The sequence below is a fragment of the Miscanthus floridulus genome, chromosome 8 (assembly GCF_019320115.1).
Source record: "Miscanthus floridulus cultivar M001 chromosome 8, ASM1932011v1, whole genome shotgun sequence".
Taxonomy (NCBI): Eukaryota; Viridiplantae; Streptophyta; class Magnoliopsida; order Poales; family Poaceae; genus Miscanthus; species Miscanthus floridulus.
Window position 1 is genome coordinate 55,210,462 of NC_089587.1, and position 16,261 is coordinate 55,226,722.

The 16,261-nt window shown below is 41.4% G+C and overlaps 1 pseudogene; it reads right to left on the minus strand.

Annotated features, from left to right (window-relative positions):
- Window positions 1-9,943: 9,943 nt before the first annotated feature.
- LOC136476420 (leucine-rich repeat extensin-like protein 5) lies at window positions 9,944-15,366 on the minus strand (annotated as a pseudogene).
- Between the last annotated feature and the right edge of the window lie 895 nt (window positions 15,367-16,261).

Genomic DNA, 16,261 nt, shown 5'->3' on the forward strand with positions numbered 1-16,261 from the left:
CGGTATAGGCATACAGCCAAAAAAACATATTCTGATTGTTTTTCCCTGTTATACACTTGCAGCGACTATTCAACAAGCAGGAACATGGAAATAGAAGACAAACTTGGAACAAAAGGGTTATATAGCTATTGCATGCTGCAGTCATTATATACAGGAGTTCTAGCACCTTTGTGTATCTCCATGTGGGGCCCCGTGGTGTCCGTCGTATATACTGCAATATACACAAAATCAGATCAATGAGATGTTGACATGTCTTCTTTGGTTATCACGAGTTCTTCTGAATCGCTATACTATCTAGGCCTACCACGTATCCTGAACTTCATTTTCTCTATTCAAGTTGATATAGCCATTATTCTTTCTTGATAATGATTTCCTCAACCAGGCTATACACAATGTGTACGGAATCTGGTCCTATTCGCCTGCAGCGGCTGGCTGAAGTATCGCAGGCTGGTGCTCGCCCGACACAGGGTCATCCGCGCGGCAATGCCGCGCATGATTTCTAGTGGACATAGATTAGAGCCTATTTGGTTTGAGTTAGTCACCTCGCTTAATCCCTTTTAGTCACTTTTTTTGCTAAACAAGTCCAAAGGGGTGACTAGAAGGGACTAAAAGCCTATTTTGACAGGGGCTGCCCCTCATTATTGCCCTCTACCCGCCGGCCGAAAAAGATTCTGGACAATTAATTGGGGCATTTTGGTCTTTCTTTCAACAGTTTTAGTCTGGGTTAGTCACTTAAACCAAACAAGCTAGGACTAAAGTTTAGACCCTCGACTAAAGTTTAGTCCAGGGACTAAATGAAACCGAACAGGACCTTAATCAAAGCAGTTCTTCTATTTCTTAAGCTGATGCATATCTAGGCAAGTTGAACATGGAACAACAAAAGGAGGTTCATCTTCTTCCTCGTAGAGACAATTGATCAAATCCAGAATAGATTTCCCATTCCTAAGAAAATCAAAACTATCATCAACAACAGTAACCAAATATAAAAAGAAAGATATTGTTTAATTTAATTGGAATCAATAAGGAACGAAACTACAAAGTTCCACTCACCTTCTCGTCTCACTGACCATTGTATAGTGTAACACAATAAAAACCTGTGTCCTCAAACCCAACAATGCATGGTTGGCGCTTTATGGTCTTCATCAAAGGTACTACTAGTGAGTAGGGGCCATGCCCCTAAGGTGCAGTCAAATACCGTGTCTCTTGTTTTTTTTTGCCCTTTTTTGAAAGTTTTTTATAAATATGCCCCTAGAGGTATGCTTTTAAAATCTAGACCCTTAGCTCGGCGCCATCGTTGGTGGCACCAAGCTTACAAGTCTCGATGCCAAAGGGTTTGGTGCCTAGGTCGAGGCCACATTGATGGCGTGGACGCTGACCTGGCAGGCAGCACGGCGCCGGGGTTATTGGCGCTGAGCTTGGCGCCTTGGTTATTGGCGCCATTCTCGGCGCCAAGATCTATGACGCTGAGGTGGTGTTTTAACCTAGCGCCCAACCTTCCTGTCCGAGCCTTCTTCCCCTTCTTTCTCCTCTCAGGTTTTTTCTCTCCCCACTTTGTCCTACTTCATGAATTGACATATTGGACCTTGAAAACTTTGATTTGATTCATAGATCTTTGAGAGCAAGGTATCCTCGCTCCCTCCTAGTTTTTTCACATCGATTCGGTATATATTAGTCGGATTTTCTAACTTAAGAATCATCATTACTTAGGATTTTATGCAATTTTAATATTTATATTATACAATCGTAGGATGCCAAGGCGTGGAAAAGCTAGCAAACCAAGGTACCTCAGCGCATGTTGTTATGTTATGGGTTCATTGTTGTAGATCAAATGGGAAACCCTAGTTGTAGGGTTTAATATTAATTGCTTTCGGTTCTTAGAACGAAAATGGCTAAATTGTAGTTATGGCCGGATGACCGGAAATGCCTTCGATCCATTGCCTCTGCCTAGTGGTGTTCCATTGCCCATGTGCTTTTGCGGCGATCCTTACAAGGTAGCCAAGTCTGATGAAGAGGACACGTATAGGCAGAGGTATTGGATGTGTTCCATTTTGCGTTTGAGCCTACACTTCGTCAACGCTTCATTAACAAGATGGTGATGAATTGATGTTGTGTAATAATTATTTTGTGTCATATGACATCTTGCATGATTTTTTTGTTTTGTAACAATTACATTTGTTGTAGACCCCTCCATCGCTCTGTGATTTTGAGCAGTGGATCGACACTGAGATCGAGCCTGAAGACAAGGAATGGATGCAGAACTGTTGCGGTGGGAGGCAGAGGATAAGGAGATGATGGAGAAGAGACACAGAGAGGAGGTTGCAGAAAATGAGCACAAGGAAGAGGAGGAAAGGAGGCGTGTTGCTGCATACAGGGAGGAGAGGGAGAAGAAGCTTGAGCGTGCACGCCGAGCGAAAGCAACGATAGGGGAGAATCTCGATGCCCTAAGGAAGGAAAAGTGGCCTCGTTGCACTCAGTAGTCTCCATTACTTGCTAGTTCTATGGTTTATTCATGAACAATGTTGTCTACTGTTGGACTTTTTATTGTGTTGTCATGTAATGCACTTTAAGTATATGCATGCTTAGGTCATGTACTGCGTTATTTAGTTTGTCGGTACGTACTTCTAGTATTATTGTGTTGTTTAATATGTCATAGTATTGGACTTTTCATTATGTAGTTGTTTTATTATTTGTGGTCATAATATTCAGTTTAATATTGTGGACGTAGTGAAATGTGATCACGCGCTACAAACAAAACCTAACGAAGTAAGACATTATATAATTTAACACACACAACACATGAAATGATATGTGAGAACATATACCGAACTAGGGTACAGAGGTCCTGAACTAAACCAAACATGCCTTAGGTAATTGAAGCGAACAACAAGTACACAAAATGGCATGTGAGAACATGTACCAAACAAGGGTACATAGTTCCTTCGACTAAACCTAACATGCCTTAGGTAATTAAACTAAACAACAAATACATGGATGTGCCATGTGAATAAGATAGGGTCGTCCTAGTAGTGTGGCCACATAGCAAATTGTATTGCACCTTCTCTACAGTAGGCTCCCATTGTTGGTGGTGGTGGTGGCGGGGGTGATGGCGGAGGCCCCTTATTCTTATAATTAGGGCAGGTGCAATATGGATCATTGCAGAGTGCCTCCTGTGAACTTGCACCATTGTTGTTGTTGTCGTCTTCATCTTCCTTATACCTGCTGCTAACTTTCCTTTGTAGATCGAAGATTTAGTCCTGCAGGTAGTAGAGTACTCCTGATGTGGATAAATTGGTCGAGGATCGACCCACCTAGTGAACCCACAGTTTTCTTTCAACTCGGGAGACTACAATAAGTATGTCCTGTGAGTTGTAAGGGTATTCAAGAAACATATTTAACAAACGAAATGTAATAGCAATTACCCATGCTTGCGGTCATTTAAAGAAGCGACGACCTTCATCGATCCCCTCGGTGAACATCTACACTAAGCAGTCCTCACCATGCATGCATTTTGGTCAATCTTCCTTCGGCCAATCTTCCTTCTTGTTATCATATCCTCTGAGAGGGCACTCTTTAGTAAAATCACTCTTTCTCTCGGGGGAAACTGATACACTGGTTCCTCAAAGAAATCAGGCCCAAGAGACCCCTCCCACACAATGGGAGTTCCCTTCGTCCCCCCTCCCCCTTTCCTCTCCCACTCCCAAAACCCTTTCCTCTAGATGACCCTCCAAACATTCCTACTCCAATGAAACCGAATACTAGTTTGGTTTTCCTTTTGGTTAGCAATGCATCCTAGAACGCATATATATAGACAGAGGCAGGTTTGCTAGCCGTTGATTGTGCTATAAATGCTCCTAGAAAGTCTACTCAGAATCACTGAAAAGCCTACATCGTAGGACACTGGAGAGCTTAGATTCCATGACTGAAAAGCATATTCGATTTCAGACTTCAATCACTATTTCAAAGGTCACTGAAAAGTCTATTCGACGGTGACATGACTGAAAAGCCTATTTGATTTCAGACTTCAATCGTGTTCAGTTATTTTGCATAAAATAGAAGGAAAGAAAAGAAAATCTCAACCAATGTGGTACATAATCATGTTTGGTTCTTTTGCATGAAAGAAAAGATAATCTCAACCAATGCGGTAGGCCGAGAGGCATACATGCATACTCATAACAAAAAACAAATTGATTACTTAATGAACCTGGAAAAACTAATGGTGCTAATTAATACGTACTTTAGGCAAAAAATTTTGGCAAAATTTCCACTATTTTTTGATGCAATCTATACACAAATATGAGATGAATATTTAACCTCAATACAGCATGTTTAAACATACAAATATATACCACATTCATCTGAAACCATATACATGAGCATATTAATAGTCCACACAGTCCATAGTAGTTCATAGTACAAAATAACATCTACCACAAACCCTCATTGCCTCCTAGTCTTACCCTTACCCTTGTGACCAAGAGCGTCGGTGCCTGAAGTGTAAGGGTTCGGTGGACAGCGTCGCCTAGTGCCTGAAGGCTGTGTAAGCTGAGTCAAGGGAGCATCCTAGAGCTGAGACAGGCCAAGCTCCTCGTGCCTCTGGTCCACCTTATCATCGTCCTTGTCCTCATCCTCGTGCGCAATTCCTATGGACCCTGTAGGAGCTTGGCTAGACGAATCTAAGCCTCCTCTACCTGCGGAAGGAACATGCATGTCTTGCGTTGTGGCTGTCCTGCAACCACAACGAGCAGCCGCATGGCGTAGCCGACGTGACAGCCTCTGTTGTACAAAATTTTGTTAACTGAAAGAATTTCACATATTAATAATATATTTAAAAGAATATTTTGAATCTTACGTCTAGGAAGCTACACGTGTCATCGTCCCTGACTCTCGGACGAAAGCGCTCAATATCTTCAACTGAGCATTTGAGGGTATTGCACTGCAACAAAGTTCTCAATAAGATTGTGGTGGTGTGTTGCCTCCTCCACAACCAAACATAAACATTAAGTAATGAACTAACTACAATCAGAAACTTTTTTTCTTCTAAAATTATAAACAAAGCTTGTTTTTTTCTTATAAAATTTCAAACAAAGCTTGTTTTAATAAAGCTAGCTTCTAAGTAAAACTCCTACATTTACTTCTCAATAGATAGCAACAAGTTTTGTTTTCTTTTGTAGAAGAAAATTTACTAAACCACGTATCCCCAATAGCAACTTATTGAATGACTCTGCCATATTGCTGCACTGAAACTCATACCTCCATCCACCGATGTCGTGAGCTCTTGTCCATTTCTCTAAATCCCTCATCAAACATGTGAGCCATTGTCTACCTTCTACATTTGATGCGGTTCTGACCTGCTCCAACTTTTTCTAAAAGTACTTGTCCTCGAGCCATCAAGTAGCCTCCTAGAACATATCAAAGTTATCCTTCACACCATCCTTCCGGAGTAGATTCTCAGCAAGATGTCGAGTACACCAACGATGGCACAAAGGTGCATACCCCTCAATCTGCTCTCGCACGACATTAAGTATGCCCTGATGCCTTCAGATATGACGCCAACCTTCCTGTCAGACCCAACCACATGTATCCGGACTAGCCTAAAAACCATCCCCAACTATCATTGTTCTCCTTATCAACCAAAGTAAATGCAAAAGGAACCAACTTGTTGTTCGCGTTACAGGATATGGCTATAAGAAGTGTGCCCTGGTATTTGCCAATCAAGAGCGTACCATCAATGGAGAAGACAGGACGATAGTGCCTAAAGGCCTCGACACACTGAGGGAAGCACCAGAAAGCACGGAAGAATATCTGCCTCTCATCCTTCCATGCATTTGATTTTGGAATGTACTCATAATTCATGCCTGGATTCACCACTTTGATTGCATTGAAAAGTACTTGTAGCTGCTCATACCCATCCTCCCAGTCCCCATATATCATCTTCCACGCTCACTACTTAGCCCTTCCAGCTTTACCATAAGTTACCACATAATCTCCATACAACGCCTCAACGGTCCTAATAATTGTCCTAACCTTCATATTGGGTTCTCCCTGCAATATTCCCATCAACCTCTTAGGCAATGAGGGTAGATGTCAATTGTCGATGCTTCAGTGTCAGCACATGGTCAGCATAATTATGTAGCCCAACAACTTTTATGATCCTCCACTTTTCGGTGAGCTTTTGCTTTCTTGCACAAACCCTCCATGGGTAGCGTTCTTTGTCATACACAACTGTGTAACAGCGCTCCGCATATGAATACAAGACGTTGTAAGGTCTCTTTTGTATCACTGCAAATGCCTGTAACCACCTCTTCAATGCAGGGAGGTCCTTGAATACCCTACCCTTCTCATTTACCATGTTAGGGCTAGCCTCAGGAGCTTCTAGGAGCTCATCATAACGTCCTTCTACACACGCCTGATCAGAATAAGCAAGATCGCTGAACTCGTGAACTCTTGGATCATGGCGGCCGGGAAAGATACGTCTCAGCATCTCAACATCACTCTCTGTCAGCTCTCCAACAGGGCGATTATCATCAGAATCAAGAACCCTTGCCATCTCATATGGCTCCGAATCATTCATAATTTCAACACTATTGGAGCTATGGAATCCATCTCCACAGTGCACTTGCGCAGCAACAGGGGGACATCCATATTATTAGGAATGTCTCCTAGCAACATAAGTAGAAAAAATGAGGAAAGAATGAAAAAATGGATGTAAGGAAGGGGGTAGGCTCCTAATAACCATGCGGATAAGACACTTACTCGGATGATTATGTGTCAAAGGGATCTCATGAGGAGGATCTACCACAACATCATGAGTCTAACAAACATCTCCAACTAGCTCATTGGGGCAGATTGAGCATCGGGAACCGTATAGTGCAACCTCCACATCCATATCAGGTTCCCGGAACGGGAGGGTCGAAGTGTGCCTGCTGACCCATTGGTGGGAAAACCCCATGAGGGATGGGATCAACTAACACCCGATGCACAACCACGTCCAAACTTTGGAACTGGCACTTCATAGCCGATCTCACATAGTTCTCCCATTAGTCTACACACCCAATTGGGATCATCTTCCTAAGGATGTTGGGAGGGAAACCTAGGTGAAGTACACCCTCAACTGTGATGCCATCATCATCATAGGCAATGTAGCTCCTCCCAAGCCCTTGCAACCAAATCACAAAATGAAGGCTTCTCATTGAATAACACAGGCACGCTTTGCATGTCAACAAACTCAATATATCCATAGCAATCTCTTTCCACGGTGCCTCCATGATATATGCTCACTAGGTTGTCTATCTATTTTATACACATAAGGACGCACAATTCCTTTAGTCCAATATAAATGAAGCATACTAAGTACAAGGTCTCTAGTATGTAATAACTAACTAAATAAATACTATCAATTCACTACTAACTACGAAGTACTACTAACTATGTCAAGTAACTATCTAACTAACTATGTAACTAAGTATATAACTATTTAACTAACTATCTTACTAACTATATAACTATGTAACTAACTATATATCTAACTATGTAAAGTATCCATCAATCAACCTATCAATTTAAATATCTTTCTACCTATCTAAATCACTACCACACTAACCAACTAATAACCCCTATTAAATAACTAAATTAAAAAAACTAATGTACCTCAAGTGTAGGGGAGGCGCAGCCGGTCGACAAGAGGCAGAGACTGGCTGGCGAGGGAAGCTGTCGTGCGCCCATGCGTGCACTTGGCCGACAACCAGGAGTGGCCAAGCGGGTAGGGGCGGGCGGCCACAGGAGGCCGACAAACGGCACCCCAGTTACCGCCCTACCGGGCGAGGCAGTTAGGCCACCGTAGCGGGGAGGCCGGCCGGCATGGTCGGGGCGCGGCGGCCACAGCGGGAGGCCGGGGTGGGCGGGGCGCAGCGACCACAGCGAGGCAGCTGGGGCGGCAGGACAGCTGAGGCGACGGGGCGGTCAGCGCGCGACGCCTGGGGATGGGGGAGTGGGAGCGCGGTCATGCCGGCCTACGCGGGACTGGGGCGCGAACCGGTCGGCAGGGTGGGGCCGCACGGCCTGCCCGAGAGCGGCGACGGTGGTCGGCGGGGGACGGCGAGGACGAGCAGCGCCGGCGACGGGAGGTGTCGGGCGCGAGAGAGAGTGGGAGAGAAAGGAAGAGAGGATAAGGAAGGAAGGAAGAGAGAGGAAACGAACCCACCTGTAAGGCCGGCTCGGTGCCAGGATCTTTAGCGCCAAGCTCGACGTCCAAGATCTATGGCGTCAAAATCCATGGCGCCGAGTTGGCTGCCGTGTCACCCCTTGGCTCTACTTTGATGTCGACGTGGCACCCGACCTAGACGCCAAACCCTTTGACGCTGAGACGTGTAATCTCGACGCCATCAACGATGACGCCAATCTTAGGGTCTAGATTTTGAAAACATACCTCCAGGGGCATATTTGTGAAAAACTTTAAAAAAAAGAGCCAAAAAAAAATCGACAGTCAAATACTCTCTCCATCTCAAATTATAAGTCATTATAAGAATTTTGGAGAGTCAAAGCATCTTAAGTTTGACCAAAATTATAAAAAAGTATTACAAAAATTTATGACATCAAATAGATATACTATAAAAATATAATTAATGAATGACGTAATGATACTTAGTTGGTATCATAAATGTTATTATCTTATCGTATAAATTTGATTAAACTTGAGATATTTTGACTCTCTAATATTTTTGAAATGACTTATAATTTAGGACGTAGGGAACAGCATACTTGTGCCATGTTTTATCTGCAGAGTAGTTTTTTTTTTGACAGCGGCAAGACCGTATAGATCTGCATATCCCGGTTACATGCCTGATATTCAATTAATTGATGTGACAGGGGCTGCAGCCGTGCTTCACTAGTGTAACCCACAACCAAGACAAAAAAAAAAAAAAGCAAAAGTAGAATGAGAACTCTTGAGCCAAACTGGTTCGAGTTTGATAAAATTTAATGTAAATAGTATTAATATTTATGTCTTCAAATATAAAAATCTATTCTATACCTAACACACTGTTTGTTTTATTGTGACTTATGAGCCAGCTGCTGTTGTTTTATTATGATAGAAAAACACTATATCATGGTTAAAAAGCATGAGTGATACGATCAAGCGAACAAATGTAATCTAATAGTATTTATTTTGTCTCATGGATTTTAGTACTTTTTCATATAATTTTAATCAAAATTTAAACTCTTTGATTCCTCAAAATGTGATAATTGCGTTCTTATGTGGACGGAGGGAATACTACCTCCAAAAAATGAATAACTTGGGTGCATTATCGGTTAAAAAGATCTAAAATTTAACCAAATATACAGATAAAAATATTAATATTTAAACACTAAATAAATATATCATGAAAATATATCTCATGACAAATCTAATGATACTTATTCGATGTCATTACTATTTTTATTTTTTTATATATAATTGACTAAACTTAAGATACTAAAAATATAATACTATGCTAGAATTATATTCTTTCTTGATGAGAGAGAGTATAATGTTAGGAAAAAATAGCTACATAATAAAGCTGATTCAATAAGAAATAGATTTTTTTTTAAAATCAAATGCCGTAGTCTACAAAACAATTCATATAACAGTACAATGTGTGAATAACGATGCTTACCATAGTATTATTTAGATATGACGGGGTACATAATAAAAATTGTGGTTCTACAAAGGTCAAAACGACCTATAAACTAGAACACGTAGATTAGATCGCAACAAACACACGCGTACCAAGGACAATGTTTAATGTTTTGCAAACAATTGCACTTTTTGATGAAACAATTACATTTATATTTGATAAAGCAGTCTTCAAATCTTGTAACCCCTGTCATCCCCACTCGCTACAAATGATAAGCACACTGTTCGTTTGGGTTTGTTTGGCTGATAAACCATGAAAATACTATTGGTTGATTTGGTATAAAAGAAAAATAATATTCATTAGTACGGCTTATAAGCTATACAAGCCCAAACGAACGAACAGGGCAAAGATTCAGAGTGCAAAAATGGAATCAAACCGTATACATGTTTAGTAACTACATAACTGCTATGTTTCTAAACGGGAAGAGCTCAGCTTCTGCGGCAAACACACAGTCTTTTCCACTTTTGACAGTAACCAAAAATTTAACCACAGGGCATAGTAGTCTCTCATCTTATTGCAAGTTTATTTCCCCGTACTGTCCTTTTCTTCTGAACTTCCCTTGAGACTTGCAGACCTCACCATCAACACGTCCTTGATGCGCCGCTCTTTGCTACCTGTTTTAGCAGATGATGACCTCAAGATTCAGGCCTTGCCAAAGAAGAGAAACCAAAGGGACAGAACAGGCATTATCTTCATGTGGCCTAGGACATGCAAGGATACAACAGAATACCTCCCTATGCAGATGAATTGGCTCAGACTGACGCCAATGGTGTTGAAGCATGATTGTCCGAGAAAGAACTGCAGAATCATGGAAACGATATGGTAAGGATGCCATCAAAAGCAAAATTCTGATCCATCGAATGTTGATACTAAGTGAAGTTGTATATATAGTCAACTAGAAACTATTGCTAGCAGGTCCAGCAGTAAAATGGAGTAATTTCAATCACAATAACAATTGAAATCATTGAGCTAGTGTAAAGTTTATTGGATAGCTTATAAACTATGTCCGTATTGAAAATTCTCAAACAGATAAATGCAGCCTAATCGCCATCTTATCTCTTAGCCAAAATTAGCAAACAAATCACTAGATAAAATTATCACAGGATGAGAGTAAAGTATCTGTTAGATGACTCTACCAAACAACAGTGCTAATAGAAGCTGTGGACTTAAAAGTTTGGTCACAAAAGAACTTTATAACAGTATGGCAACGATACTTTGAAGCTATAAACATGAATGATCTAATTTAGGCACAAATCTGATCTTTCAACAGCATAGTGATTCAGGCAAACGTGATATAAGCAGTCGTTGTTGGATTGTGGCCATTATTTAAAAATTCAAACTTGGCAACTAGCAATGAGTTGTAACCACAAAAGTTCAAGCCTTTTTATCCAGTATGTACCAGGTGCAAAGTAACCCGGTACACATAAACTTTTATTGCAAAATACAGTGATGTGCCACGATGATGGAACAAGTGCAAGATCAAATAATCAAACCTCAATAGGGAGCAGCACTCCCTTAAAAATTGCCAAAATTATACTGTGATTCAGCTGGGATCGTTTCAGATTAACACATGGGCATCTCAAACTACAGTAGTAGCTGTAGGATCTTTATCTACATGTGTAGAGTCCCTAGAGCCAATGAAGTTACCTTCCCTAGTTGATTATTGAATTGGATCATACTAAAATATCACAAATTGTAGAGGCAACCAAAACAAAACACTAGCCAAAATGGACTGCACACTGCAACCACTTGAACACCAATCTTCCTATATTTTACAATTCAGAATACACATGGACTTTTTTTTGCTCCATCAGAAATTCAAGATACTGATTACTTGTCACACAATCAATTGGGAAGCAGCTAAAACTTAACCGAAGCACACTAAACAAATTCCCAAAAGTTGATGCTTACAAATACAAACAAGGCAAGAAAACTGGACATGCTGATAGTACATCACACCTGAGAGGACATTTATGTATGTTGAGCAACCAGTGCATAAATATGGACCCAGTCTTTGACAATTTGTCAGGAAAAAGGCATCAAGTAGCTACTGGCTGGAGCCTATCACTTAGTCATGTCCATTGCCTATATTTTTTGTTTGCACATACTCAAAGATAATACACACAAGCTGTGAAGGAAAGCTGTGACGGATTAAAAGGTAATCTGGTTGTTTGTTTGCATAAGGATCTAGTAAAAGTTTTTCATACCTGAACCTAATTATGAAGGTTGTGCAGTGGCGCAGCTAAACCATTTAGAGACCCTGCAAAGAAATATATGTTCTTTCTACCATAAAATTCACCGGAACAAAACAGACATCGTAAGATGAAATATAACTTCACTGCAAACTCACATTTATAACCATGTTAATCTCGTATTCATTACCTTAGAACCTCTCTACAAAATAAGTGTAATGTCTTTCAGCTAGTAATTAATAGAATAGTATAGACTAGTACAGAAAAGTAACTAGTACAAATTAGTACATAAATAGATTGTCAAATAATCCCAGTAGATCTAAGCTGTGTAGATTAGTATGCAACACACAGTTGAAAGCTTTGAGCACATCCTAGTTTCCTACAGCAGTTAAAATATCGATACCTTTTTGTAGTGGAATAATGGAATAGTGATATCTAATCTAACTGAGCAAAAAAGACATAAGCATCTTTTTCCATTATGGTCTGAGAATAGCAAGATGCTATCACTGCAACTAGGAATCCATTGTGTCGATCAGCACCAGCTAGCTGAGCAGAGGTAGAAGATACTACTGTAGGAAACAAAAAGCCAAAATAATAAGCATAGAATGGTAACCACTCATGGCCAACGGTTACATGAACAAATTTCTTAGATCCCTAAATGCAATCAACTAAGGCTACCAATTTCTACATTAGCGGTGTTTCTTAGACTTAGTAATCAAGTATTTACATTGAGTCCCTTTAGCACAACAGATAAGTAGTTATCAGTATTGTTGAAAACAGAAAAAAAAAAACATTAAAAATTTTGACAAATAGTGACCTCAGAACTAGTCCTCTACGTTCATATGATCTTGTTCTTGGAGCGTAAGGGCCATAGACAGAAATTGCAATAGCATGAAAAGGAATCAAGGTGAAATAGATCAACATAAGAAAACATATGGGCCTGTTTTGTAGTAAGAAAAACAGCATTAGAAAACTGGAAGTACCCAGTCCCTCACAAGAACAATATCACTTTTTCATCACTAAATTGGGAATTTTTTCATCACTGGGCACTTACTTGCCTGATGGAGAAACAAAATTTTCAAACAAAAAGATCAAATAAATCCAAATGCCATAATTAGCCAAGAAATAACTGTCATGTGGCGTAGGAAGGTGGTGCCGGTGGCGGCGCAACCCAGGGGATACAGGAGATGGATCTAAGGGGATACGAGAGAGATAGGGAGGCGACAGTGAACAGGCTGAATGAGCCGAGCAGCCATCCACAGTCGAGCCAGAGGAAACCTGAATACAGTAAAAGAGTATGTGTTTGGTATATTAAAGCAACTACGCATCCAGATAAATCGGCTGTGCTGACAATCTGGTAAAAAAAAGATACAAAAAAAATCTAACAGCAGGTAAGAATAATCTAATCAAAATGAATTAAATATCTTGCTAAAGTGAGAACTTTCAGATGCGAACAAGAAGCCAGATTTGTGACGACACAATATGGATTTTACCTGCAGCTAGGACTCAAAGAATTTAAAACGAACAAGATAGACATTGACAATCCAAATGCATCTGCAACTGCATCTAAGAGCGACTCGAATAACAAAAAAAAATAGCAGAAAAAAATTGGGAGATGATACGAACTAGAAGCTTAAAAAACACAAACGCATAAAAAACTGTACCTACGAGCAACTAAAAGAAAAAAAAAAGAAGCAAATCGAGGGAGGATGGGACGGAATGGGATGTACTTGATTGAAATTGGGAATAAGATCAGAGTGTACCTGATGAAAGACGACAGAGAAGTTGGGGGCAAGACTTAATCTTGTGTAGTGCTAGAAATCAAACTACTCGAATTGAACAGAGGAGAGAGAGGAACAGATTTTAAGCTTGCGTAGTCCTGCAAATCGATCAAATCAGATCGAATCTTGCGTATAGAGAGAAGCTATGGAGAGGAAGGTAGAGATAGAGAATCGAATCGTAGGAAGGAGAAGGAAGAAGCAGCAGTGGAGTAGCGCTGGAATGGATCTGTTGGAGGGAAGCTTAGAGAGAGCAAGAGAGAGTCAAGGTAGAGAATGGGGAGGACTGATAAGAGAGAGAAGGGAGCGGAGAGAAAAGAAAAACGATGAGTCCTTAAAACAAATTTCAGTGCTCACAGAGCGGAACTGTCGGATAACCTGAGTTGGAGCACACAGTTGTACGAGGGGACGAACAGCGTAGGAGACCCACACAGTTGTACGAGGGGGAACGAACGGCGTAGGCGACGAGGTCCCGATGCCGCCGTGCGAGGGGGAGTCGCCGTACGCGGGCGTCGGAGAGCTCCCGTAGGCGCCACCATGGGCAGGCGACGGGGACCAACCTCCGTAGGCACCACCGCTGGGGTGGACGGAGCGGAGACCCACCGTACGCGCCGCCGCCGGGAGTGGACGGAGACCCACCGTAGCCGCCGCCGGTGGAGGGCAACGTCGGAGAGGAGCCGGAGCCACCGTGGGACGGGGAAGGCAGCGTCCCGCCGTGCGACGGCGTCGGCACGTACCCGCCGCCGCCGTGGGACGGCGTCGTCCCGGGGGAGCCGGAGCCTCCGTGCGACGGCGTCACGGGCGTGATGCCGTGGCCGCCGCCGGTACCCGGGAACGAGCGCCGGGTCCATCCCCGGCACGCAGTCCGGCTTCTTAACGTCCTCGCCTGCGGCGGTGCAACGGTACCCACACACACAAAAGATCGTAATTCATTGTGTGTCGTCTTCGAAAGAATTCAGCTGTCTTCAGTGTCATTATTTTAATTTTTTCGTATCATCCATGCCACTTCCGTCAGTTTGGGCTCTAACGCCATCAAACTGCAGGTGTGAAAAGACGAAAATACCCTTAAGTTCAAATATGTTATTAATTTTTTTTAGCATCTTAACGACTTCAAATGAAAAAACTCAAAACTAGAAAGTTATAGATCTCGTCGAGATCTATAATTTTCATATAGTTTTTTTTATTTAATTTCGCAAAAAAAATAATATGATTTTTCTAAGATATATTAATCATATCAAATCATATTTTTTTACGGAATTAAATGAAAATAATTTTTATATGAAAATTATAGATCTCGATGAGATCTACAACTTTCTAGTTTTGAGTTTTTTTCATTTGAAGTCGTTAAGATGCTTAAAAATTAATAACATATTTGAACTTAAGGGCATTTTCGTCTTTTCACACCTGCAGTTTGATGGCGTTAGCGTCCAAACTGATGGAAGTGGCATGAAGGATACGGAAAAGTTGAAGACCACTAAATTTTTTCAAGGACACATAGAAGATTACGATCTTTTATAATGACACACAGGGAAAAGTCTCGTTATGCAATGCAAGTTCAATATTGTTAGAAACAGCATCTGATTGAACACGGCTCAAGAAAGAAGATGTGATGTACCTTGGCTCGGCTTCTCCACGGGACTCGACCACGGCCACGAACGCCTGCGCCGCCAACGCGGCGAGCACGAAGCTCGCCAGGAGAGATCTGACTGTCCTCCGCGACTCCATGGCAGTCCTGCTCACTCCTCCACGGTTGGTCTCAACCCGTCCAACCCAGCCCTGAGTCCAGCCAGAAGCAAAACAACCAAGAGACTAATAAGAGTAGTGTAATATGTTTTCTTCACAAGTATGATTACATTTTAAGGATAATAGGACTATTTCAAGAGAAATGGCTTAATTCCTAACGAAAAGGACCAATGTCATCATGCTGCTACATGCTATACACAGATGAATAGGTGTTTTTCTACTATTTACATAATCTACTAGCAAAATTAGTAGAGAAAACGGATGGTACCCTAGATGGTCCATTGTCTAGAAATGGTCCTCTGGTTTTCTCTAGGGAACTCAAAATACAAGATATACTCCTCTTTTGAAATGCATATTAAACCAACGCATGTTGGTGACATTCTGAGGTCTCCTTAAGTAAATTTGTTGGGAACCTACACACAAGTAGTTACAAAGGGAATAGATTATTCAAGTCACAAGAATATCAATACAAATGAGAATCAAGCATACCAAGAGAAGACACAAGGATTTGTTTCAACAAAGTTTGGATTCACCAACATTCATAAGTCAAGTGCTAAGGGCTAGTCAGCTTCTCTGATGGAGCTAAAATAGTTTTGAAAAATGTTTTAAAAAAATAGCTCCAGTGAAAGTTTTGTAACAATTTATATCAAGCATGTGGGGAGAAATCACGTTTTTGTGATTTTGACTTCTCAGTATAAAAATGGTTCCGACTCCCCAAGACTACTTGCAAGGAGACATTTATTAGACAGTTGTTTGACACGCCTCCCTAACAAAAACGGCAAGAAATCGGAGCCTAAGCTGTCCTAAGAGCAAGGCTAATAATACAGCCGGCTTGCTGGCTGTAAGGTTCCTTACAGTCTTTTCTCAGTCCACTCAT